This window comes from Pinus tabuliformis, chromosome 6 (assembly GCF_031772625.1).
Source record: "Pinus tabuliformis cultivar Carrire ecotype Pingquan chromosome 6, CPIR1, whole genome shotgun sequence".
In the NCBI taxonomy this organism is placed as follows: Eukaryota; Viridiplantae; Streptophyta; class Pinopsida; order Pinales; family Pinaceae; genus Pinus; species Pinus tabuliformis.
The window spans coordinates 690455245-690482073 of NC_142292.1; the positions used below are offsets into that span (position 1 = coordinate 690455245).

A 26829-nucleotide genomic window follows, 5' to 3' on the forward strand; every position below is an offset into this window, starting at 1 on the left:
GGCCATCTTATATTCAATTCAGTAACTTTTCTTAAGGCCATCTTCATGACATCCACCATCTCTTAAAATTATGAAATATTAGTAGTATATTGCACTAAATAGACAATGCTCGCATAGAATATTTTATTGTGTTTATTACTCCATGTCACAAATTTATTGATATCTTATGATTCTTGGTTTCGATTTCCATGCTAAGATTGGATTCATCATGGCTTCTAGTATTTTTAGTTGTGCATGTCATATTTCTCAATTCTATTTGTATCAAAAACAAAGAGTATGCACAATGACATGTAGTGAAATGTGGGTGTCTATTTTTCTCAATGATATGCTTTATTTTTAACCTAGTCCAATCCTACCACAATTAAATTAAGAGAGACAATGACACAAGAAGGACTATCAATAAATGAAATTAGAGGCTTTAGAATCCAACTCAAATTGTACCTGAATGTAACGATAAGTATTTTCGGTTTCCTGGTGACCAATGAGCATTGAATCACACTGTGAAAAATCCCTTATGTTATGAGAATTTGGATGCACCTCCACTAACCCTCTGCATTAGTTCCCTGACATTCTTATAGATATAGTTTTAGAAATAAACCTACTCCCACAACTCTTCCCTATATTGATCATCTTTGTCCTGCCCTCTTGATAGCTATTTTCAAGGAAAGAGAATAGAACTCTCTAATTACATCATCTCCTTTCAAAATAATACTTGAATATTTCCAAGTGATTGTCAAACCAATCTCTACTCAAGTCCACGAAATCCTTGATTTGTCTCCATCTCACAAACCTCTTTTCATAATAAAATTATAAATCCCACATCTGCATTCCTCATCCCTGACATACCAATTCCTTATAGTGGAATACTTTATCGTTGGTCCGTCGGTGCAATAGAGATCCACTACTGTGGCATGGAGATGATTGGTGTCTTAAAATGGTGCAATGCAGGCTTCAATATATTTCACAGAACTCCTATCATCTACAACAATAAGAGTCCTCTTAGACTGTCTCGTCTCCACCTCATTCACCCTTAAATAAGTGGATATTTCCATGGGTGACAAAGTGTGCTTGGGGATTTAATTGAAGGAGCTATCACTAAAAACAAAATACAATGCAACATAATAGTTATCAACAAGAGGAACAAACCTACCAAAATACTTCCTAACTAGATCAAGATACTCCCGAATTACATATTATAATGAACAAAAGAAACCTCAACTACTTGTAGAGTCTACCTATGTATGGTAGCAATGAAAACATTGTCAAAAACAACATCTACAACATTGTTGGTCAATCTCTTCTTCTAGTCAAGGGCATGCCCAACTTTTGAAAAGTATCAAGCAGATGAGGGTCCACCTCATCTAGGCTCCTCTTCCTCTTGTACTCTCTATGTTTGAGTTTAGAATAATAGCAAAGGTCTTCAAAATTGATGGGTGGGTAAAAGTTATCATACCATTTGAATTCTTCCATTTTCAATCATTGTTTGTAAGCATTGAGTCTAAATTGCAAAAGCCATTTAGGTTCCTTATTTTTAGTTGAAATTAACCTAAGCTTTTGAGAGTTGTAAGTTTTAATGGATCTAAGTATATTATACTTAAAATATTGTCACATGGTTTAAAATTGTAGGCATTGAGATTAGAATATAAGGATGAAACATAAAATATTTTACATTTATTGTTACAGGGAAAAGTGTCTATATAGAACTTCTCTATCCCACTAAGGTGTGACAGCTGCCTTAGAAACAAACAGAGAAAAGCTACTTATGTTTTTCCTTTATGAATTATAGATAGAGAGGAACAGAAAAACCAACCTCTGTCTTGCGCTAATCCCTTGATTAGATCCCTCTCTTCTTTGATAGTCCTCAACCACCTGCTCCCTTGCATGCCCAGCTTCACAAAGTACCTGTAAGATCACAGAAGCATAGCACTATACAAAGACATGGATCTATAATCATAAACAATCTAGGATCAGATGTAAATTGACCATACAAATGTAACAAGAATCAATGATACAAAAGCATGGAGGAAAATTCAAATAGCTTTTATTGATAAACAAGAAAAGAGCCAGGAGCAGTTACAACCAGTTGTTCTGACCCAGCATCAACCTCCCAGCAAAGAAGCCCCTCTTCACCTCAAACAAAGCTTAGATCACCCAACAATCTGATGTTTGTCTCTAGAAACCAACAACAATTCCTTACAATATGCAAAATTCCAGCCTCCAGATCTCTGGGATGAGGGATCCATATATAGATATCTGTAAGGGGGATGAGTCAACTTGTGATTTGATTAGTGTCCTCTCTCTGATAGTTCTTGCTTCCACTTGGAGACTGACGGCCTCTTACTCATCCTTGGTCGAATTCAGTGAGGAAAGTGTCACAGGAGAAGATTTTGGAAGCTTCCATTGCATCTCCACCTCACGGAATGACACTGCCATTTGTCATTTCTCGCCCATCGCACCCCACAGAAGGGACTTTTGAAATGCAACGCACCCTCACAGTGTATTTAGGTGAGATGCAACGCACTTAGCCAGTGGAGCAGCTGCAATGATCCTGTTTTGACCAATTCTGAGCAGTTTCTCATGGAGAACTTTTGGGAGAAGCTGTAATCTGTTGACCTTGTTCCTTTAGGGGTTAGAACAACACTTTTAGGGACTTAGGAGCCCTTGGTTTATGGACATTTCATGCTTGGGGTTGTAGGGCCCAAAAATGTCTATAACAATTGCCCCCTAAAGTATGAGGCTGTTAATGTTTTGGTGTCGGGTGAAATGCTTTATTATGAGGATCCGAAGTTCTTTCAATGCTGGGAGGAGACCTGTAATAAGATACAATACAATACATTATCTTCATACTATTTTCATGATCTAGCTAAGGCGGGCATTCCCATGCTCAGCTTTATAAATTCATTTTAATGTACATAGGACAGACAATCGTCTGAGTGTAGACTGATGATTCTGATAGAGCCATCATCCTTTCGAGTGGATGATTATTTGTGCAGAAATGATGTACATTTAATGTCTTTATTTCCCCTGAATATATATCGCAGCTCGGATGGATGAAACTAGATCTGGGGTCTTCAATCTCATCCAATATTCACTCAAAGTACAAGTCGATCCATGTGAGAAATGTTCTGAAGTCGAACATGGAAAGACATTGCTTGATTACCAGTCAATGATGTAAACTGTTAACAAGCACGAGAGGAATCACCGATAATGACAATGATCCTCAAGGTACTGCAGTACAATTCACGTGGTGTGAATAAAGGACTTAGCGTTGAACACCACGCAAAATCTTTCAGTCAAAGGTCATTGATGTAAACCTGTCGCTAGAAGTGAGAAACTTGCCATTGAGGCATGCAAGCTTCAAAGTACTGAATGGGGTGTTCCTAGATCAACTTCTCGGATAATGAGCTGATGTCGACAAGAAGTGATCCGTCACAGGAGGGCCTTAATGAATCCCACATCAATGACACAGAACGGAGTAAATGATTTTAATGGAGGTGAAAACGATCTGGTGATATAAGGTTCAGGGTGGCGGTCATGAAAGAATGGAGTATAATGTGTGGTAGTGGGTGAGACACAGGTGAATTCTCTGAATGACTTCTCTTGAACATATCGGCGACACTGATGTGATGGATTGGTAGCATTAACCCCAAATGTGGATGGTATGGCGTGACCATGTTGATGTGACCGGTGAATGAAACAACCCAACCTGACTCGGACACGGAGCGGAAGTGTCATGTTCAAGAGCAACTTGCTACCAACAAAGTTTCTTTGAGTTTTCTTCCCAATTTTTCCCCAGTCATTGCTGACCAGTACCTCTTTATTTTAGTCAAGCTTGAGGAGGATAACATATGCTTGTTCTATAATTTTCCCTTCGGGAAAACCCATCACTATGTTTTAACGAGCCTAGCGATAGTGAAACTTGTTCTCGTATAGACAAGTTTGTTGCTATTAATCTTTTTAACGAGTTTAATGACAAAGATAACTCGGTCCTTTTCAATTTTAGAGAGTCTGAAAAGGAACGTAAAGGTAACTCCAAAATTCCTTTTTCGTCATCTAATCCCTTAAGTCCGAAAAAGTATAAAATAATACAGAAGGGATGGATTTTCGATACTTTTAACGAGCCGAACAAAACAAGCGCTCGATCTTTTTGTGTAATAATCCCTCAGGTCCAAAAAGATTAAAATCTATAGGAGGGATAGCACTTCCTATCCCTCTAACGAGCTGGAGAGGCCAATGGCTCAGCAATCTTTTCATATTTTACGAGTCAGTTGAAAAGAGCTTAAAGGAGACTTGTCTTTTGAGGAACGAGTGATAAAACGGGTAGCAGTTGATTCCAGGTAAGGTTTGGAATTTTCCAATCACGGCAGTGTCACAAGGATGGCTAGTGAAATCACTCTTTGCAGCTGTTCCTCAAAAGGGTAAACAATCAAATGGAGGTGAATGATCGGCCAATGAAAAAGTGGAGGTGACGGTGCAAACATGACCAAGTCTCTAATGGCTGAAGTACTACATTCACGATGGTTATTTACCGGGGAATAGTTCATTTTTTAACGAGCTTAAACGCGGGTGGAAACATTTTCTCATGTCTTATGTTTATTTTTTAACGAGCTTGAACTATGTGCTAAAACTACTCGATCAATCTAGTCGTGTGATAAGAATGTCTCATATAAAATGGCAACTTTTAGAGATTTGCCCCACATCCTTTCCTTATGCAAGTTAGGAAGCGACCAATCCTACGAGTTTAAAGGGTTAGAGGTCCTATAAAATTAAAAAAATAAATAGTCGCCCTTCGCTTGCACGCCAAAAGGCTTGCATGCCCCCAGGTATAAAATAGAGTTTCAAGGTCACCTTCTATTCGAGTTGACAAAAAATTTGTTTTATCAGGAAAGGTATACCTCTTCCAGGCTACCCAAAGATTGCTCTATTCACAGTGCAAACAAAACACTTATTCGGCGATGTCTATCGAAATAAACAAAGGTGAGCGGCGATGCCTGCCAACTCACATAACTTTGACAAGAGAATCTTGTTCCAGTCCAACTCCCTCTTCCAATCACGGACGAGAGTACAGAATTCATATTCTCTTGTGGAACCTACCCTATACCCGAAGTTTTCCTGCTGAAGCAGACCAGGGTGCATGCCCCCTAGGTTTTAGTCATGTCCCCCCGAATCACTCACGCTCATCGGGTGGATGGACTGGGGGTTGAGACATTTCTTGCGTGAAAAGACCATTCAGGGATGGTATATGACTATTTTCTATGTGTGATCCAGGAAATGAAAGCTAGTCTACGAGCTTGACCACTCTTCCTTCGTGTGGAAAACACATCACTCTAAAGAGTGATGAGACAATGGCTCTCATGCAATAAATATAGTCTCGTCCAAGGAGTATATTGTAATCTAGGGGTCCTTGAACTACCATTACGTTCATGTGAACGGTTTTCCCTCTCAATGTTATGGGCACATTGGGAAGGATCCCTAACGGTCGACTAGTTCCTTTATCAAAACCTGTTAGATTTCTCATCTCAGGCAAAAGTGATGGCGAAACAAGTGCTTTCCAAGCAGTTGAGGAAAGGATACTCACAGAAGCCCCCTCATCTATGATGGTACCAGCCATAACTATTCTATATATTTGAACAATAATCTGGAATGGTATACTAGCTGGTAAACGGCGTCTGCCTAGTTGATTCCAGTCGAAGGAGACAACTAGGTTGCTTGGAGGTGGGACCGAATAGACGGCCGGGTACGACTCTAACGAACTTCCTTCTTGCGGTAAAGGAATGGGTAAATTGCCCCCATGTTCGTTGGAGTCTGTGCTTATGAAAAGAATTTGGACGGTGTCATCCTTGTTCTCTTCAGTGACTGTACCATCTGAAGATGGAACCTTTGAAGGCAAGACCGGGTAAACTACCGCCTTGACCTTTTGACTTTCATCTGGTATGGATTCAGATGGTTTATCTTCAATGATAGATGCTTCGGCTAACCACCTGAGCGGGCCAGCCGGATTTTCAACTAGTGACGGACTTGGCAAGAGTTTTTTATATCCAGGAGGAAGACGCAACGGTGAAATCGGGCGATCGTCCAAAACTCTTTTAGCTTCGTCTAAGAAGGGACAATGGTGGACGGCATGATCGCCTTCGCACAGTTTACAAGGAAATCTATATTTTCCTTCTTGTCCTGGGGCTTCACTGTCACTAGTTGATAGTGTGTTTTCAACATGATCATCAGAGGTTGACAACATCGGGTTGTGCATAAGAGGAGACCAATCCCTTAAAATCCGAGGGATGCAAGGACAATCTCTGTGATAGTGGTCTCCTTTGCAAATGACACATGGCGATTTAGGCCTGGTCGGTGCAGTGTGTGGATTTTCGCTAGACGACACTTGTTTGCCCCCATTCACTTTTGGCTCCTTCTTCTTCTTCTCTTTCTTCTTCTTTTCCTTCTTCTCCTTAGGTACTTGACTTTTGGATTTACCAGCCCCATCAAGCGAAGAGGAAGGAGGAGAGGAAGAATTAGAGGAAGTAGAAGGTTGGTGGGTAACTCTGGATTCGTCTAATTGCTAATTCGATTGTTCAGGAATTATGGTGTTCTGAACGACAGAGGTTGAGAAGAGCCATACAAGCAAACCAATTGTCAGTCCTGGAAGTGACAATGTGGCCATATGGGGTGCACCAACATCTCCCCAAGAGGAGAAGGGACTAGGATTTCCTCCAAGGGGAATTCCTTGGTTGGTGGATTCCATTTTCTCAACCCAAGATCAACATAGGAAAGGGGTAATAAATATTCCGTTTAAAATAAATTTTAGATGCTTTGATACAACTTGTTTTTTCAGTTTTTAAGAGTCGAGAAAAAACAAAAGATGACTCTAGTCGCCTTCGATTTTTAATGAGCCTGAAGTGACAAGTGCTCAGATGGACCTTTTCTGTTAAGGAGTCTGAAAAGGAAGGAAAGGGACTGCTCTGGAAATCTAGGTAGAGGGAGTACCAAACCAATCGCAAAACTGTAGAATACTTTTTACGGTACGGCAGTCAATCTTCCCGAATGCTGTGTTCAGTGCATTGTGATCGATAGGGTGGCAGACACGGCTTCCTATGGATAAAGGATTTAAGCCTATTGGGGTCTCCCAAAATATACTCGACGGTACGTGGGAGCACAAGTCCGTACTGGCACTTATCGCCTCAAAGTGGAGGAATCACCCAACCATCAGTGAGAACAACAGTTACCAGGCTTTACGACGCCGGAATATGTCCCTAGCCTAGACTTCTAAATGTTGTGCGTTAAGTTCCAAAGCGTTGTTAGATTCATTGAATTTATTTTAAGTTGATCTTGTTTATGAAGTTTGCCTTTCGAGTTCACCACGAGATGTAGATGTAATTCCTAAAATGCATTCTAAGATGATAAACAAACTTTTTATCTCTTTTATGCAATGAAAATCCTAGCTACTAGGGAAAAGAAAGACAGAATCTTTTCACAAGGAGCAAAGAGCACACTCTAAATGAACTTTCCTAAATCAAGCCAATCACACTGTCTATATGCAAATTCACATGCATGTATTTGTTTTTCGACTTTCTTAGTATATGGATGCTAAAAACAAAGCTGATGCACAAATCTGAATTTCTTTTCAAGCGACAAATATAAACAAGTTTCTTTTCGAAATAAAAAATGGAGACGATCACAACACCTTACGATTTTGAAATGAATACTCGTTCTTGACACTAGAAAATTACAAATTCAGACCAAAAGCAACAGTAACCGGATAATCGACCATCAACAGCAATCAAACTCCTTCCTACGATTGAAATCGACACTTGCGACAGTTTCAAATCAAAGGACGACAGTACGATTACACTACTTTTGCAAAGGAGAACTGTAAATGACTCAACAAACACACAAAAACATCTACAGTTCTTTTGTACAAAGGAGGCAGAATAACAGCAACAAAAAGGGGTTTGAAACAGACATATACTGATCATAGGCAGCAAAATTCAGGAATGGAACTGGAAAGAATGATCCACAGAAACCACAACTGCACAGAGCTAGTCTAATCAGCGCACCTGTAACACAGAGAATCTGAAATGCAACGCAGGTTATCCACTCGGGAAGTGCGCTGAAATTTAGAATCTCTGAAAAGTACCTGGGTTGGGCCAGAAACGAGACTCTGATCGGTCTCCAAGTCACAGTTTGCAGTTCAGTTCTTGGGTTTTGGCCGAGCAAAAAAGAAATCAGTAATGCAACAATCAGGAGTAGATCTAAGGAGGATCTAAGAGCTATCACAAGGGCAATCAAATAGTTTTTAAATTAGTTGTTTAAATCATAAACAGATCCAGTAGATGGATTGAAGTAGCAGTTGTCTACTTTGCATTTGTTATGGAAAATGCAGTTCGAATGCTACTTGTAAGTTTATGAAATAGACAACAAAGAATGATAAACAAACAAACTAATTATGTCCTTAGCTGAGTCGCCATTTTGTTACAGGGAGAAGTGTCTATATAGAATTGCTCTATCCCACTAAGGTGTGATAGCTGCCTTAGAAACAAACAGAGAAAAGCTACTTATGTTTTTCCTTTATGAATTACAGATAGAGAGGAACAGAAAGACCAACCTCTGTCTTGCGCTAATCCCTTGATTCGATCCCTCTCTTCTTTGATAGTCCTCAACTACCTGCTCCCTTGTACACCTAGCTTCACAAAGTACCTGTAAGATCGCAGAAGCATAGCACTATACAAGGACATGGATCTATAATCATAAACAATCTAGGATCAGATGTAAATTGACCATACAAATGTAACAAGCATCAATGATACAAAAGCATGGAGGAAAACTCAAATAGCTTTTATTGATAAACAAGAAAAGAGCCAGGAGGAGTTACAACCAGTTTTTCCGACCCAGCATCAACCTCCCAGCAAAGAAGCCCCTCTTCACCTCAAACAAAGCTTAGATCACCCAACAATCCGATGTTTGTCTCTAGAAACCAACAACAATTCCTTACAATATGCAAAATTCCAGCCTCCGGATCTCTGGGATGAGGGATCCATATATAGATATCTGTAAGTGTTGTAGGGAAAAGTATCCGACTCGGATGACCCTATCCCACTCTAAGGGTGATAGTTCCTTAGCAACAACTGTAAAACAAACTACTCAAGGTTTACTTCTTTATGAAAGCAATAGAGAATGGAGAAAAGCACTAACCGTTTCCTTGCGCTTAATGTCGAATCCAAACTCTTCTCTTTGGCCGCTTGCTCCTAGCTCCTTGTTCTTTTGCTTGCCCAGCTACAGTGAGATCCTGCAAAATAACAAAGAAGGAAACTACAAGAGGCATGCAATCATAACTGGTTCATGGATTAGTGTAAACCAAACATGCAGTTATCACAATATATCATTGAAACAAGAGCACATAGAAGAACCTCAATAGCTTTTATTAATGAAGAAGTAAAGGTTCTGAGAGTATTACAACCATTGAAGGCTCCAACCCAGCAACACCTCCCAGCAGAAACAATTTCTCTTCTTCACCTCTCTCAAACAATCACCCAATAGTTCTATAGTGAAACCAACAGCATATCATTACTTTGCACAAAATTCCAGCCTCCTGAGCTCATAGGAGAGAGCTCAATATATAGATGAATTGAGAAAGGATGAGTCAGCTTGCAACTGATGTGTAGCTGCCTTGTGTCCTCTCTCTCTTCAGTTAATCTTTAGTTGATCTTCAGTTCTTGAGTCCACTTGGTGAACCTTGCTTCCACTTGGAGAAACAAAGCCTCTGACTCATCACAAGGCGAAATCCCTAATCCAAGTGTCATTTTTGGAAGATTCCAAAGCAATGACTCATTGTGCCACTTGTCCCATCTCGCTCAGCGTAGGTGGCCTTTGTCCCACTTGCTTTGCAACGCAGGTACACCATGGAGCAACTGAGTTTCAGCGCAGAAACCTAGTGGAGCACCTGCTTTGATTTCAGGATTGCTTGTTTTTGAGTGTTTTCAGGTGGAGAACTGATCTGAGAGCTGTTGGTTTGCTGACCTTGTTCCTCTAGGGGTAGGAACATCATGTTTAGGGAACTTTGGATCCCTTGGATTATTGACAATTCATGCTTGTTGCTGTAAGGCACAAAATTGTCTATAACAGATGCCCCCTAAAGTATGAGGTCGTTTATCGGGTGAAATTCTTTATTGAGAGGATCCGAAGTTCATTCAATCTGCTGAGAAGTGTCCTGTAATAAGATACAATACGATACATTATTTTTCATACATTTTCATGATCTAGCTGAGGCGGGCATTCCCATGCTCAACTTTATTAATACATTTTGGTACATAGAACAGACGATCGTCTGATTGTAGACTGATAATTCTCTGCTGAAATTATCATCCTTTGAGAAGGATGATCATCTGCTGCAATGATGTACATATCAAATGTCTTTATATCCTGAATATATATCGCAGCCCGAATGGATGAAACTAGATCCGGGGTCTTCAATCTCTTCCGATCTTCACTCGATGTACAAGTCGATCCATGTGAGAATTTCTTGAAGTCGAACATGGAAAGACATCACTTGATTACCGGCCAATGATGTAAACCGTTAACAAGCGCGAGAGGAATCACCGATAAGGATGATGACCCTCAAGGTACAACAGTACAATTCGCATGGTGGGAATAAAGGACTTGGCGTCGACCACCATGCAAAATCCTCTGGTCGAAGGTCATTGATGTATACCTGTCGCCGGAAGTGAGAAACTTGCCATTGAGGCATGCAAGCTTCAAAGTACTGAAGGGGTTGTTCCTAGATCAACTCCTTGGATAATGAGCTGATGTCGACAAGGAGCGATCCGTCAAAGGAGGGCCTTAATGAATCCCACATCAGTGACACAGAACGGAGCTAGTGATTGTGATGAGGTGAAAACAAACTGTGATGTATGATTCAGGGTGGCGGTCATGAAGTGGATGAAGGATAATGTATGGCAGTGGGTGGGACACGGTTGACTCTTTGCAGAACCACATCTCTTGAACATATAACGACACTGATGTGATGGATCGGTAGCATTACCCCAATTTGTGGATGGTGTGGCAAGGACCATGGTTATGAGACCGGTGAATGAAACAACCCAACCCGATGTGATACGGAGGACAAAGTGTCATGTTCAAGAGTGACTTGCTACCATTGATGCTGTGAGGTTCTCCCAATTTTTCCCCAGTCATTGCTGACCAGTACCTCTTTATTTTTGTCAAGCTTGAGGAGGATAACATATGCTTGTTCTATAACCTGCCCTTCGGGCAAGCCCATCGCTATGTTTTAACGAGCCTAGCGATCGGGAAACTTGTTCTCGTCTAAAGACAAGTTTGTCGCTATTTAATCATTTTAATGAGTCTAATGACAAGGAAAACTCGGTCCTTTTCATTTTTAGAGAGTTTGAAAAGGTACGGAAAGTTAACTCCAAAATTCCTTTTCGTCTTCTAATCCGTTAAGTCCGAAAAAGTATAAAACAATACAGAAGGGATGAATTTTCGATTGCTTTAACGAGCCGAACAAAACAAGCGCTCGATCTTTTTGTGCAATAATCCCTCAGGTCCAAAAAGATTAAAATCTAGAGGAGGGATAGCTCTTCCGGTCGCTTTAACGAGCTGGAAGGCCAAAACTCGGCAAACTTTTCATATTTTACGAGTCAGTGAAAAGAGCTCAAAGAAGACTCGTCTTTTGAGGAACGAGTGATTAACAGGGCAGCAGCAGATTCCAGGTACAGGTTGGAATATTCCAATCACGGCAGTGTCACAAGGATGGCTTAGTGAGATCACTCTTCGCAGCTGTTCCTCAAAATGGGTAAACAAACATATGGAGATGAACGATTGGCCAAATGAACGGATGGAGGTGAGACTGCAAGAACACGACCAAAGGGCTTTAATATGGCTGTCAAAGGTTACATTTACCAAGGTTATTTACCGGTTCATTTTTTCTGGGTGAGCTTGAACTCTAGGGGAAGATTGCTCACAATTTACGTTTATTTTTTGACGAGCATGAACTATGCGCTAAAACTGCTCGGATCTTGCATTTATTTTTTAACGAGCATGAACTATGTGCTAAAACTGCTCGAATATATGGTTTATTTTTTATTTTTACCATAACTAGCTTCTCTTTTTCACTGATAGCACTGCATTTTCAAATTGCTGCAACAAACTAGTTAGAAATGAGTAATATTTACTTGAAAATGAGATTAACACATTAATATTTACCTTGAACTACGTAAAAAGCAAATAAAAAGGGTTTTTACCTCTCACTTTACCATTTCATTTGCATTTTGCTTGTTGGAGCTTTGGAGGAGCCTCTTTCCCCTTGATTTTTTACCAGCTGATTCCGGGAGATTCTGCGGACGATTTTCGGCGCCGTTTGGACCAGGTAGGAGCTAAACCTTAGCTCTTCATTTTCATGGTTTCATTTTCCTATTTTATGTCCGTTTTGCTGTTCTATTGAGCCTCTGGGGTTTTGCCAGGGCGCCCTCTGATCAACGCAGGTTCCCCAGCGGAGTCGCCAGTTTGTTGTAGGGAAAAGTATCCGACTCGGATGACCCTATCCCACTCTAAGGGTGATAGTTCCTTAGCAACAACTGTAAAACAAACTACTCAAGGTTTACTTCTTTATGAAAGCAATAGAGAATGGAGAAAAGCACTAACCATTGCCTTGCGCTTAATGTCGAATCCAAACTCTTCTCTTTGGCCGCTTGCTCCTAGCTCCTTGTTCTTTTGCTTGCCTAGCTACAGTGAGATCCTGCAAAATAACAAAGAAGGAAACTACAAGAGGCATGCAATCATAACTGGTTCATGGATTAGTGTAAACCAAACATGCAGTTATCACAATATATCATTGAAACAAGAGCACATAGAAGAACCTCAATATCTTTTATTAATGAAGAAGTAAAGGTTCTGAGAGTATTACAACCATTGAAGGCTCCAACCCAGCAACACCTCCCAGCAGAAAGAATTTCTCCTCTTCACCTCTCTCAAACAATCACCCAATAGTTCTATAGTGAAACCAACAGCATATCATTACTTTGCACAAAATTCCAGCCTCCTGAGCTCATAGGAGAGAGCTCAATATATAGATGAATTGAGAAAGGATGAGTCAGCTTGCAACTGATGTGTAGCTGCCTTGTGTCCTCTATCTCTTCAGTTAATCTTTAGTTGATCTTCAATTCTTGAGTCCACTTGGTGAACCTTGCTTCCACTTGGAGAAACAAAGCCTCTGACTCATCACAAGGCGAAATCCCTGATCCAAGTGTCATTTTTGGAAGATTCCAAAGCAATGACTCATTGTGCCACTTGTCCCATCTCGCTCAGTGCAGGTGGCCTTTGTCCCACTTGCTTTGCAACGCAGGTACACCATGGAGCAACTGAGTTTCAGCGCAGAAACCTAGTGGAGCACCTGCTTTGATTTCAGGATTGCTTGTTTTTGAGTGTTTTCAGGTGGAGAACTGATCTGAGAGCTGTTGGTTTGCTGACCTTATTCCTCTAGGGGTAGGAACATCATGTTTAGGGAACTTTGGATCCCTTGGATTATTGACAATTCATGCTTGTTGCTGTAAGGCACAAAATTGTCTATAACAGTAAGGGGGATGAGTCAGCTTGTGATTTGATTAGTGTCTTCTCTCTGATAGTTCTTGCTTCCACTTGGGTGAGGCAAGTGTCACAAGAGAAGATTCTGGAAGCTTCCATTGCCTCTCCACCTCGCGGAATGACACTGCCATTTGTCATTTCTCACCCATCGCACCCCACAGAAGGGACTTTTGAAATTCAACGCACCCTCACAGTGTATTTAGGTGAGATGCAACACACTTAGCCAGTGGAGCAGCTGCAATGATCTTGTTTTGACCAATTCTGAGCAGTTTCTCATGGAGAACTTCTGGGAGAAGTTGTAATCTGTTGACCTTGTTCCTTTAGGGGTTAGAACAACACTTTTAGGGACTTAGGAGCCCTTGGTTTATGGACATTTCATGCTTGGGGTTGTAGGGCCCAAAAATGTCTATAACATTTATGATTACAAGAAATTTTAATTTCATGTAACACAGTTTGAGGAAGGTCTAGTATTTGCATCCTACTAGAAAATTTTCTTACATCACTCGAGCCCTTCAAATTTGGGCATGGTAGAGTCCATTACACAAACAATCAGCCACTAAAAAAAACATGAAAAGAAAAAATAAAATTTCATGCATTTGACCCTAGAAAAGTTAGGGAGGAGTGAATTGATCTATTCAATAAGGACATGCAAAATGCTTACTTTTCCATTATCTTCTAATGAATTGTTGGTAGCAATCAAGATCTACATTATCATAATCATTAAACCCTTTGTACAATCAGGACATGGACAATACTTTCTTGTGCATTGTCTTTTGATGAATTGTTGGCCGTAATCAAGATCTTCATCATCATAGTCGTTAAACCCTCAAATCTAGATGAAATTTATTCTTTGATCATATAAACCCTTGAAATTTTTTACCCATAAGAACAAAAATCAGGTTTTGTAAAAAGGAAAAACTCTCGAGTGTCCAAATTTATACATAAGTATAAAAACCATCAAATCTAGAAGAAATTTATGCTTTGATCATATAAACCCTTGAAAATTTTTACCCATAAGAACATAAATCATATTTAGTAAAAAGGAAGAACTCTCGAGAGTTCAAATTCATACCCATGTACAAATGGCAAAAATCTCCACGCCCAATGACCTTGCCCTTCCTCCATCTAATCGTTAATGCTCTCCTAAGGTGTTTCCCATGAAAACTCCATCAGGGTTTGAATCCCATGAAAGCCATAGATCACATTAATGGTCTTCCTTATTCTAGAATTTCCACGCATATATCAACAAGGTAGAGAAAAATGTCGTGCTAGAATGCGATGTTTTAATTTATGAATATTTTATTTCAGCCCAGCGCTAAACTGGAAATGAAAAAGAAAATAAATATTTATAATGGAAAAAATAAAAGAAATATTTATGGTATAAAATAAAATATGTAAATTTCAATTGGTTAAATGATTTATTTTTAATAAGAATTTGTTATTTTTGTGTAAGACGCTAAATTAAAAAAAAATGTTAAAAATAATATTGGGATGAGTGTAAACATTTAAATATTCCCTCAACTAATAATAAAAAGTTAAATTAACAATAATAAAAAAATTAAATTTGTTACATTTTGATTTTTTTTATTAACTTGTGAATAGGCTTTGTTACAATACCATGGGCCAATACCATGGCTTATCAATACTACAAATCCAAAAACCATAACTTATTTCACAACCAAAATATTTTAGGACAATATGACAAGATACTTAACCGTGCATTACAATAGATGTTATTAACTTGTAAAAAATAGTCTTTGTTACAATACCATGGGTCAATACCATGGGTTACCAATACCACATGCCCAAAAAAACATAAATTATCTCACAATCAAAATATTTTATAACAATATGCCAAGATTTCTAACCATGGATGTTCACCCTCACTTTATCATGGATATTAACTTGTAAATCGGCTTTGTTTCAATACCATGCGCAAATACCATGGCTTATAAATAACACATGCCAGAAAAACATAACTTATTTCATAGTAAAAATATTTTATTTTAATTTACTTTTACAACATTTTTTTACTTGAATATAAAAGGGAAAATGTTACAATTTGAGATATATCTAAACTCTCTATCCTCATGACTACTTAAATTAAAGTTTTAATAAAATGAAGCTAAGATGGATCTATGTCGGTTCTTTACACACACACACACACATATATAGATATAAAGAACCGACATAGATCCATCTTAGCTAAAGATCCAAGGGATAGATTAAATATAGTGGATGATATTTTAAAGTTTTTCATTATTTTATTGTCTTTGACATGGTTGATCCAAATATAGGTTTGGTATTTTATAACCAATTAAGTCTTCTTAAATTAGATAATATCTTAAAAATAATATAATTTGATCAAATTTAAGAGAGAGTTAGAGATGGGGTGGAGAGAGGGAGGGAGATAGTGAAGTTGGAGGGCAGAGAGAGAGAGAGAGAGAGAGAGAGAGAGAGAGATGGGGGGGAAGAGAGTGAGGTGGGAGAGAGGGAGTGAGAGGAAGGAAGAGAGAGGAGCAAGAGATGGAGTTGGAGTGGGAGAGAGGGAAGAAAGAACAAAGGCATAGAGAGAGAGAGGAGTGAGAAGGTAGAGGTGGAGAGAGAGTGAGGGAGGGAGGAGAGGAGGGAAGAGAAAGAACATAATAGGATATAGATAGGGAGAGAAGGGGAAGGGAGAGAGATGGAGAAGGATAGGGAGGGGCAGAGATAGTGATACAGTTGGATTCGAAGAGAGAGAAGAAGAGTGATTTGGGAGGGAGAGATAGGGGGAGCTTCAAGATAAGGGATATAGAGGAAGGAACATAGATATGAGGAGAGAGAGATGGAATTGGAGGGGGCAGGAGAGGGAGGGAAAAAGAAAAACATAGAGGGAGAAAGATGGAGAGGGAGAGGGGGTGGAAAGGGAGACATGGAGAGAGAGTGAGGGAGAGAGGAGAACAAGAGGAGAAGAGGCTTACCTTCTTTCTATTTATTTCAAATCTGACATATCCATTATAAACGTCCATAGACAAGTGTTTGCTCATAAGATCCTATTTGAGTAAAATTCTAACACCAATATCAAAACTATATGAATTTACAAATTCCATTTTGCCTTGTAACAAAATGGGAAGGCACGGTGCAATGATTCTAATCAGCAGTTGAGTAGGATTGAAAATTTTAAAACACATTTGGATAGGCTCCCAATAATATTTTTGTATTACAGAGTGTCGAGCTCAATAAGTCATTGCATAATGATAACCAATAACTTTATGTCAATAAACGTAATTAGTATATCATGTAATCCGCTGCACTGAGGAACTAGAGTAGCGACATTCTACTCATATGGGATGCATTCTAGATATTCTTCTTCATTCAATTCAATATTCTTCTTAAGTAATTCTTCCAACTATGATTCCAAATATCCATTAGATAATTTCTCCAACTTATTTTCCAGATTTTGAGTTGTCTTAGCAATACTTATTTTATTAAACATTTCTTTTGGGAAATTCACTCTTCTTTCTTTTTATTTTCTTTTGACAATTGAATTCTTGGAAATGGGCGTTCTAGGGAATTTGTTGGAGAAGGATATTTTTTTGTTCCTAGTGTAGTTCAAGCTTTCTCTGGTGAAAGAAAGAAAATTTTGATGAAACAATCTCTACATAGAAGAGGATGCTTTGTCACTAAAATCATTAATGGAGCGAAACTAACTATACAAACTCACCATGCTAGGCTACGTGAGAGAGTGATATTAAGAAGGAAGGGATGAAACATAGGATTCAAATTGTTTATGAACTTTAAACTATCGTAAAAAAAGGTGAAGTAGTGTGATTCTCAAGAGAATGACTCTTATTTTGACGTTAAGAGGAAAACAGGGATATGCATAATTTTAATATCTCTAATGGAGATAAAATCAATATCTAGATTATAAGAAGAAGAAGTATAAAATGAAATATAGTGAATATTTAAAGATTAGAATAATATTTCTTCATCAAAACTAATGTAACTAAAATATAATCGTCCTTTATAGTATAATACATTGTAGTAAATAAATCGTAGAAATATTTACGCCGATAGTCATCCCCCTTATCGAAATTGGCATCTTAATCATTTTATTAATTAATCTTTTTGATCGGATGACCTGAATTGTAAGATGCTAGTATATTCTTGTAGTCGTCACTAAATCAATGAATGAAATTCGCAACAGTAATTTTCTTGCATGTCTAGATCATATGTTTAAACCATACTTAAATTATTTTTTTACAAAGCATGATTAAAAATTTACTTTGCTCTTGTTGATAACCACATATGTTGATTACTGAGAAATGTATTTAAAAAAATTATAAAATATATATTCCAAGCTATATTGATTATGTCTGTTTACATTCTTTGACTTATGCATCTTCAACCATTTACGAAGTGGTTTTTCAGCTCTAGGAAATATATTTAAAACAAATTATAAAACATATATTCAAACTTCATTCTAAAACATATGTCTATTCATATTCTTAAACTTAAGCATCTTCAACCATTTTCCAACTGTTTTTTTTCCAAAGAATAGGCGTCCATCAATTTCACTATTCCACCCATCATTCGATTAATCCGCAATGGAAATAACTCTCCCACTCCCTGCCCAATAGAATAACAATGCCACTCGATCTTGAGAATTTCAAATTTTCATTAAGTCCATTCCATGCATTATAAGCAAACGCTCCATGGATGCATGAATTTCTTTGTTAGCACTTAAAGTTGTTGGAATTTTTTAAGGATAACTAGAATGATAACTTCTCTCGGCTTCTATCAAGTAAAAAAGGTGATAAATCTTTCATAGCCTTCCTTTCCTCTACCTACTATTTTTTCAGGTTTCAACATTGGAGAAATGCTTTCTTTGTAATTGCATTTTTAATTGTTTCCATGCTCTCACGACTGTCTCTAATAATTTGGTGTAGTTCGTATTTGATTGAATTATTCCCTACTATTTTTTCAGGTTTCAGCATTGGAGAAACGCTTTCTCAGTGATTGCGTTTTTAAATGTTTCCATGCTATCACAGCCGTCTCTGATAATTTGGTGTAGTTCGTGTCTGATTGAATTATTCCCTACTATTTTTTCAGGTTTCAGCATTGGAGAAACGCTTTCTCAGTGATTGCATTTTTAAATGTTTCCATGCTCTCACTGCTGTCTCTGATAATTTGGTGTAGTTAGTGTGTGATTCAATTATTCCTTGCTAATTTTTCATGTTTCAAACTGTTGGCTCTGATAATTTGGTGTAGTTCATGTGTGATTCAATTATTCCTTACCATTTTTTCAGGTTTCAAAGGCATTGAGAAATCGATCTTACAAGTATGTATAGATTTTCCTTCTGCGATATTTTTCCACTTTGATTCAAACGAGATGACTACCCCGTAGAAAAGAAGAAGGGAATTGATTATGTATAAAATCTCCGTGATATCACTAGCACGTAGAAAAAAGAAGCTTTTGGCCTTTTCTTTAAACGCTCTCCCAAAATTTATTACTTCTTTGCCATTGATCTTCTCCCAAATGATCCAGTGGTTCACTATGGATTTTAGGTTGACAAGACACATGGGAGTTAACTGCCTGATAAAGTGGTTTCCACACACTCCTCCACTGCCACATGTCATTTGATTTGTGGAATCAGAGCTAAAACTCTCGATACCACTTACTATTGCTTTGTCGCTCTAAATACCGCTCGAGGTTATAAATTAGAGAATGTTTCAATAACACTTTTGCATAAAAGGCCTCAGCACAACACTTTATAGAAATACAAAGGAAATACATTAAATTTCTTCTCCGAACCATATAAGCGGATCTCAAAATTTATACTTCTGCATTTATAAATATCGTTTAGTCCACTCATGGACCTTCACATTATCCTCTGTCGTTGATCTGCTCTCATAGATGTAATGCTTTACATTGGTTTTGCGTTAAATATGGTTGGGTCCACTCATGGGCCTTCGCATTATCCTCCACCGTTGATCTGCTCCCACAGATCGAACACTTTACATTGGCTTTGGGTTTCCAACAAGCACAGTGTTTAACTACCCCATAAAAAGGTTTCCCCACTTCGCTCATTGCTACGTGTCAAACAAAAAATGGTATCAAGTGTTCGCCCTCTGATACCACTTACAATTCTTCCTTCACCCGATAATCCATTTACACTGTTTAAGAACCACTCCAACATGTTTTTGTGGTTTTCCTTAGATTCTGCTCCTTTGGTTAATTACTCTACACTCCGCCTGCATCTATGATATGCATAATGCACTACTTAATCATAATTTGCAAGTAATTATGACTATTGTTTGCATATCAATATTGTCTTTGTATTCATATTACTTTATGAATAAGTCTATATTATTTGTAAATATATTTAAATTACTCATAATTAACCTAATTAATTGTTCACTATAATTGTTCACTATTGAGAATGGTTTAAACATTTTTTTTTTGAAAGAAATAGAATAATATAATTATATAAGAGAATAATGATAATTTTGGATTCGTAATCCCTAAGACAAATCTTTTCAATTTTGGATTAAAATATTACATTCATAATTAAAACATAATAACTAAAATAACTACATAATTAATTCTCTAGAATAATTAATTCACTAAAATAATAACTACATAATTAATTCACTAAAATAACTACATAATTAAAACATACAACTAAAATAAATTCACTATTATACAAAATAGGTAGCCATGTGATCTTGAATGTAGAAAAAAAACCAACTTGTTCACCAACTATTTTTTATCGGTTCAAATTTCACTCTTACACAACCATTAACATTTCTTATCCTTAAAAAAATGGAATATTGTGTATGGTAAATTATGTTTTTATGTTACTTTTAAGCTTATTCACAAGTAAAATGTACATAGTTCCAGCTGAAAATTCGTTAACGTCTACTTGTTAAACAACCCATTAAGATCAAGTTATATATCATTATTTTTTTAAAACAATGGAGACATATAGAATTAATTGTTTTAGAAAACACATTTTCTTAATGGTTAAGAACATTTAAATTATAACTATTATGATTACTGTATCGTTAAAAATTACATTATTAAGTAAGAAATAATATTTCAATAAATATTAAGAAATTCAAATAATTAAAAAAAGTTATAAATATATATAATTATGTTGGAAAATCTCACAAACATAAAACATATTACATTTTTTTGTTATTTAAATATGTGTCCCAGGTATTTAACTCTCACAGGAGAGAAATATTCAACCATCAATGATTAAGGCCCTATTCCTCAGTTCCTTTATATCAAAACTCAATCAACCCGCTTAAACATTCTATCTAGACTTTAAACTTCCTCATAAACTTCATTATCCCTTATATCACTTATATATGTAACATTCCCTCTTTAAACATTTGCTACACATATATTTAACCCACCAAACCTTTTATCAGTGCTATTTTCCTTAAAAAACCATTTACAAAGGAAAACATACGCAAACACAACTTTTCCCGCCTCGGTACAACCTCTCCACAGATATCGATGCCACCTTAAAAGGCTCAGGCAACACATCTATCACAAATACATGGAAATACGTTGAAATCCCACTCCGAACACATGTAGTAGATTTCAAATTCTATGCACCCACATATATTATCATCTTTGGGTCCATAATGAATTTATTTTACATAGCACTCTCCTCCGAACTCCGATTGGCCCGATCTCTGATCACCGATTTATCACCATCACGTATCGGCTATCGCTTGATCTTTATGCTTCACTCCTCCGCTTTAAAACTCCAATCCGACATATGCTTCGGACTCGATGAGCTTCTAGGCTACGTTTGATAGGGTTTCAAGTCCAACCATCCATTACATGTCACAATCGCACTTCGGTTCTTCCCTTTGAAATATTGTGATGTGATCGTGATTCTTCCGCTCCTGCAATTTAATCGTGGCCATTTGTTTGAAAATTTGGATCCGGTTGCTTGAAACATAAGACCTTCAAATCCCGATTCTCAAAGTAATGTGGTCCTGCCAAGAGAATCAATCATCCCTGATAGCATTTCGGATGGCACAATGGAGGTAACACAATTATATTTTGGTTTTCGTTGCAATAGTGGTTGCTCTACTACATTCAAGACTAATTTAAATTTTCAATGTTTTTGATTTACTTTTCATTGTTTAAATTTCTAATTGCTTAGACATTGAATTTTATGGCGTATTTTATTTTCTTTGAACAGGACAGAAGTCATTCCAATAGAGGCATACAAATTAACTTCGTAGATGTTACATTTACTGATGTTAGAAGTGAAGAGGAAGCATCTCATAGCATTCATCCACATCACCAAATAAATGTAAATGTTGAGTGCATTTGATATTTTTCTCATTTTCTCATTTACAGTTGCCTCAAAATTGTGTTTTGTAACATTTCACGGAGAAACCATGATCTCATCTTGTTAGGTTGGCGAATTGGAATCCAAAAGATCAAATTGTAAAACTAATGTAGATGTTCAATGTATTTGATTTATTTTCAATTTTTGAACTTCATTTTTTGGAAATTTAGTTTTGTAATGTATTTTATTCTTTTGAAATAGGAAACAACTCATTTTAAATAGAGGCAAAGAAACTACATCCAAAAATGTTCCATCCACTATTCTTAGAATCCAAGAGCAACCATCTCATAACCCTCATCCACATGAAGACACAAATGTAAGTTTTGAATGCACTTGATTCTTTTTCATTTTCTTCATTTATAATTAGTTGGAAATTAAATTTTAAAGTCTTTTATGACAAAGAGACCTTTACATGCTCTCAGGTTCATGAAATGCACACCATAAATTTGGAAAGACATTCTCATAGATCCATTCCACATGCTTCAAACTAGCGAAGGGAGTCTCATGTTCTTGAAGATGAAGTAAACGTTAGAAGAGATTTTAGTCATCGAAATGGTTTTCAACATGGTTCAACGAGTAGAGATCATATTCATTTTGATGAAAAGATTGCAGTGCATAGAAGATTTCGAGCAAAGATAGATGGCTTGTAGGTTGTCCAAATGTGCGATATTTGCCAAGAATCATATCCTGAGATCCTTGTTGTGAGACATTCTGAAGGACTTATTTGCAGATGTTGTCAATATAATAACATGGATCCTCATGAGAAGCCTCATATCTTAAGAGTTCTTACTCAAGATGAAGAAATGCTAATAGCATGTGTGAATCCCATTTTGCAAGTGACACATGCTCGAGGTGGGCAATATAAGTATAGTGGTCATACAATTAGCTTTCCTCAAGATATTTCTACAATTGTACGGAGCCTTCCTTAACGTGTTGAAGATATTGACTTTCTAATTGTGAGGAGGCATGGCACTAAGTCTAAATATTATGAATGTTATGTCAAGAGATCTCAAGTGCTGGATGCATTGGTTTTCAAAATCAAGTGTGATCAATACTATCGAGCTGTTGTAATTGATTATGATTCAGTGAATTCTCTATCTGAACGATCAACAGATGTCTTCTCCAGGCTTAAATTTGTTGATTGTCATATTGAATAATTTGAGATCAATGAAACTAATAATGAAGAGTTTCATACTGACCATTTGCCCTCTCATCCTTCTTCCTTTGTTGCTCACCTACCAAATGAACGAAGAGAAGTGGAAGAAATTAGATAATTTCATGATAATGTTCATTCTTCACATGTTGAAGACAAGGATTGGCCCACTATTAGAACCTCTCTAGTGAATGAATATAATACAGAAGGGTTATTCGATATGGCATTCCCAACATTGTTCCCCACTGGTGATGTTGATTGGTTGCAACCACGTATTTTTAATGTTGAACTTCATGAGTATGCATTGCATCTTATTAGGTACTATGATCAGAGATTTGGAAGCCATCCTCGCTTTCGATATTACCTATTAAACATGATAATGTGGCATCGGAGCCAAGAAACTGCTGCAGTTTTTACAAAGAAACATTTACATGATAACTCACCTACAACAGTTGATGAGTTACGTCACCAACTATTTGATTTACGAGATAATAAGTTGGTTCAGCATCTTATGTGGTTTGGTTCTTCTATGAGAGGTACAAGGGCATATTAGACTAAGTGTTGATCTGATTTGATAGACATGATTACTCAATTAGGATGTCCATCTTTATTTTTTACTTTGAGTGCAGCTAACACAAAGTGGCCAGAGTTGCATAACCTCATACCCATACATTCACATTCTCATTCTTCAAATGAACATCGTATGAAAATTGAAAATTTTATCTAGTACCCCCATATTGTTGCAGTATTTATGCACCAAAGATTCAATATTTTTCGAGAGGAAGTTATCCAAAAATATCTTAAAGCTAAAGACTTTTGGTACAGGTTTGTGTTGATTTTTTTTCTATACTTTTTCAACTTTTATTATGATTCTATTTATATTGTTTGTAATAACTATATCTTCATTTATTTCATATATGAGTGGCAATGGAGAGGTTCAACACATATCCATGGTTTCCTATGGTTAGAAGGTGCTCCTAACATGGAAATACTTGATTGGTCAAATAGTTCTGATGTACAACTTGCAAAGGTATTCTTTGACAAATATGTAACTACATGGAATTTGCATGGCATACATCATCGCAACATAATGGTTCCACGAAGCCTCAATGATGACCCTTGCGTGTTGAATAATAGTCAGATTTTCTCTTCTAATCCTCATAATGATTACGAAGAATTGTTTCACCATGTCCAAAGGCACAAAAAGTGTATTATGGATTCATTTTTGAACAAAAAGGGTGCTATTCTAACATGTTAGTACAATTCTCCATGGGATCTTTGTGGTGAATCAAGATTGTTCATAGATGATCAAGGAAAAAGAAATATCAGCCAGCAAGAAATGATGACAGGCTTAATGTACATAACATTTACCTTCTAACAATGTGGTGTGCAAATGTTGATTTCCAGCCAGTTCTTTCTCGCTATGTTGTGTTGAAATACATTGCTAAGTATGCATTGAAAGCAGAAAAAAGGTCTAAAATTTATCATCATATGTTAACTAGAATTTCAAATTATATTGACTCTAAGGATTATGATTATGTGCATATCGAAAGTTTCTTGCAGAAACAATTGTTGACCATGACATTGGAGCACAAGAAACATGCCATATGTTGCTTAAGCTACATCTTATTATTTGTAGTCAGAAATTTGTTTCCTTAAATTTTGGAAGAAAAGTTTTTAGGAAAATATCAAGGGATGGCTTGCAATATTCATTTGAGAATACTTTTGTTCAACATTATTAGAAGAGACCTTTTTTCCTTGAACATCTATCTTTGATAGAAACAACAAGATCTTGGACATTTGATAGCAAGCGTAAACAAGATCCATGGAAGCCTAGAGATGTTCATGTTATTGTTCAGGTTTGGCCATGGTTTTATTCTATTCCTGGTGAGGCTTCAGAGGAATTTGAAACCTTTTGCTAGACAAAATTGCTATTGTACAAGCCATTTCATGACATTCCTGCAGAAATTGGCCTTTCAGCTAAAATTATTATTGAAAGTTGGAGGAATTTTTGATATCGAGCATGGCATGTTGATCGACACCCATCATTTATAGACAATATTGAAGATGAAGAAGATGGTGATTTTTCTAACCAGGAAATGAATCTTGAAGATGGTTTTCAAGAATGTCAAATTTTCTCTTGTTTGGTTCCACCAAACGATGTGAATGTTTCCGATCTTCACACACTTGGTTGAAGGGACCCTGATGTATCCTTTCACTGGGAAAGTACAACTATTTCTGATAATGTTGCAGAGGAAGCTATTAATTTTATAAGGAATGCAAAATCAGCGGGTGATATTGTTGACCTTTCAATCAAAACATTTGCATATCTAGATTCTTTGTCGGAAAAACAATGACTTGCTTTTGAAATTTACTTAAGGAACTTTGCTGAATATGAGATTCGTGAAGCTCTTCTTACGATTATTCAAGGCATTGCGGGCACTGGGAAGTCTTTCCTTATCCATTGTATTTTTGAAGCTCTTTCTAATTTGTAAAGTGATGGAAGAATCCCTTTGCTTCTTCTTGCCCCAACAGGAATAGCTGCTTTTAATATACATGCAAAAAAAATACACTCAGCTCTAAAGATTCGAATTAAAGATATGCAACCACTACAGGGGCAGTCACTTGCAGTATTCCAAAAATAAATGTGACATGTTAGATATATATTGATTTATGAAATGAGCTTTCTAGGATCAAGGTTGTTTATGCAAACAGATGCTCAATTACAAGAAGAATTTCTAGAGAAAAATAATTGTCCCTTTGGTGGCAAATCCATCATCCTTATGGGTGACCTTGGCCAACTGCCTCCTATCAGGGATAACCCTTTATATGTAGGTAATACAACAGGGAAATTCTTGTGGAACAAATTCAACATTGTTGTCACTCTTGACAAAATATTTCGCCAATAAGGGAATAATTAGAAACAATCTTGTTTTCATAGAGTCCTCAATAACATAAGAAATGTAGAACCCAATCTTGAAGATTGGGAGTTTCTTATGTCTCGGGCTGATATGAGGTTGCATCCTGCAGAAAGAGATTCATTTAATGCAATAGTTCACATGTTTCCAACAAATAATTCGGTCTCCTTGCATAATAGGCATACGTTAAAATCATTAAATTCTCCAATTGCACGATGTGTTGTTGAGTATTCAAGGCATTTAGAAATCGGTGGTGTTGATATGATCAATTGGACCATGAAGTTTTGTTGTGTCGTGGTAAGCGTGTTATGTTGACATGTAATTTATGGGTTGAAGCTAGCTTGGTGAATGATGCACCTGGTTTTGTTAAGGATATATTCTATCCACCTACTTCTAAGACACCTCAACTTCCAATGTTCACAACTATTGTTTTTGATAAGTATGTTGGTGTTCCATTTGATGCAAGCAATCCAAACATTGTCCCTATCACCCCAGTGATAAGAGGATACTGAAAAGAAATTCCTTTGAAGATGGCATGGGCTCTTACAATCCACAAGTCACAAGGATTTACTTTAGAATGAGTGCCAGCTGATATCGGGAATAAAGAGCAACAAGGCCTTACCTTCATAGCCATATCAAGAGTGAAATCAATAGATGGTTTATGCATTGCACCGCCTTTTTCTTTCCAACGTTATGCCAAGATGAAAGATAGCACACATGTTACAATTAGGAAGAAGGAAGAGGAGAGATTGAAGTCCATATCAATATGAAATACAACTAATAACATTGTGACCTAGTTTATAGTTTAAAG

General features: G+C 37.1%; 1 pseudogene; it reads right to left on the reverse strand.

The window, feature by feature from the left end:
* Positions 1–396: 396 nt before the first annotated feature.
* LOC149260525 (iron-sulfur cluster assembly SufBD family protein ABCI8, chloroplastic pseudogene) overlaps positions 397–26829 on the reverse strand; it is a 28617-nt pseudogene continuing 2184 nt past the window's right edge.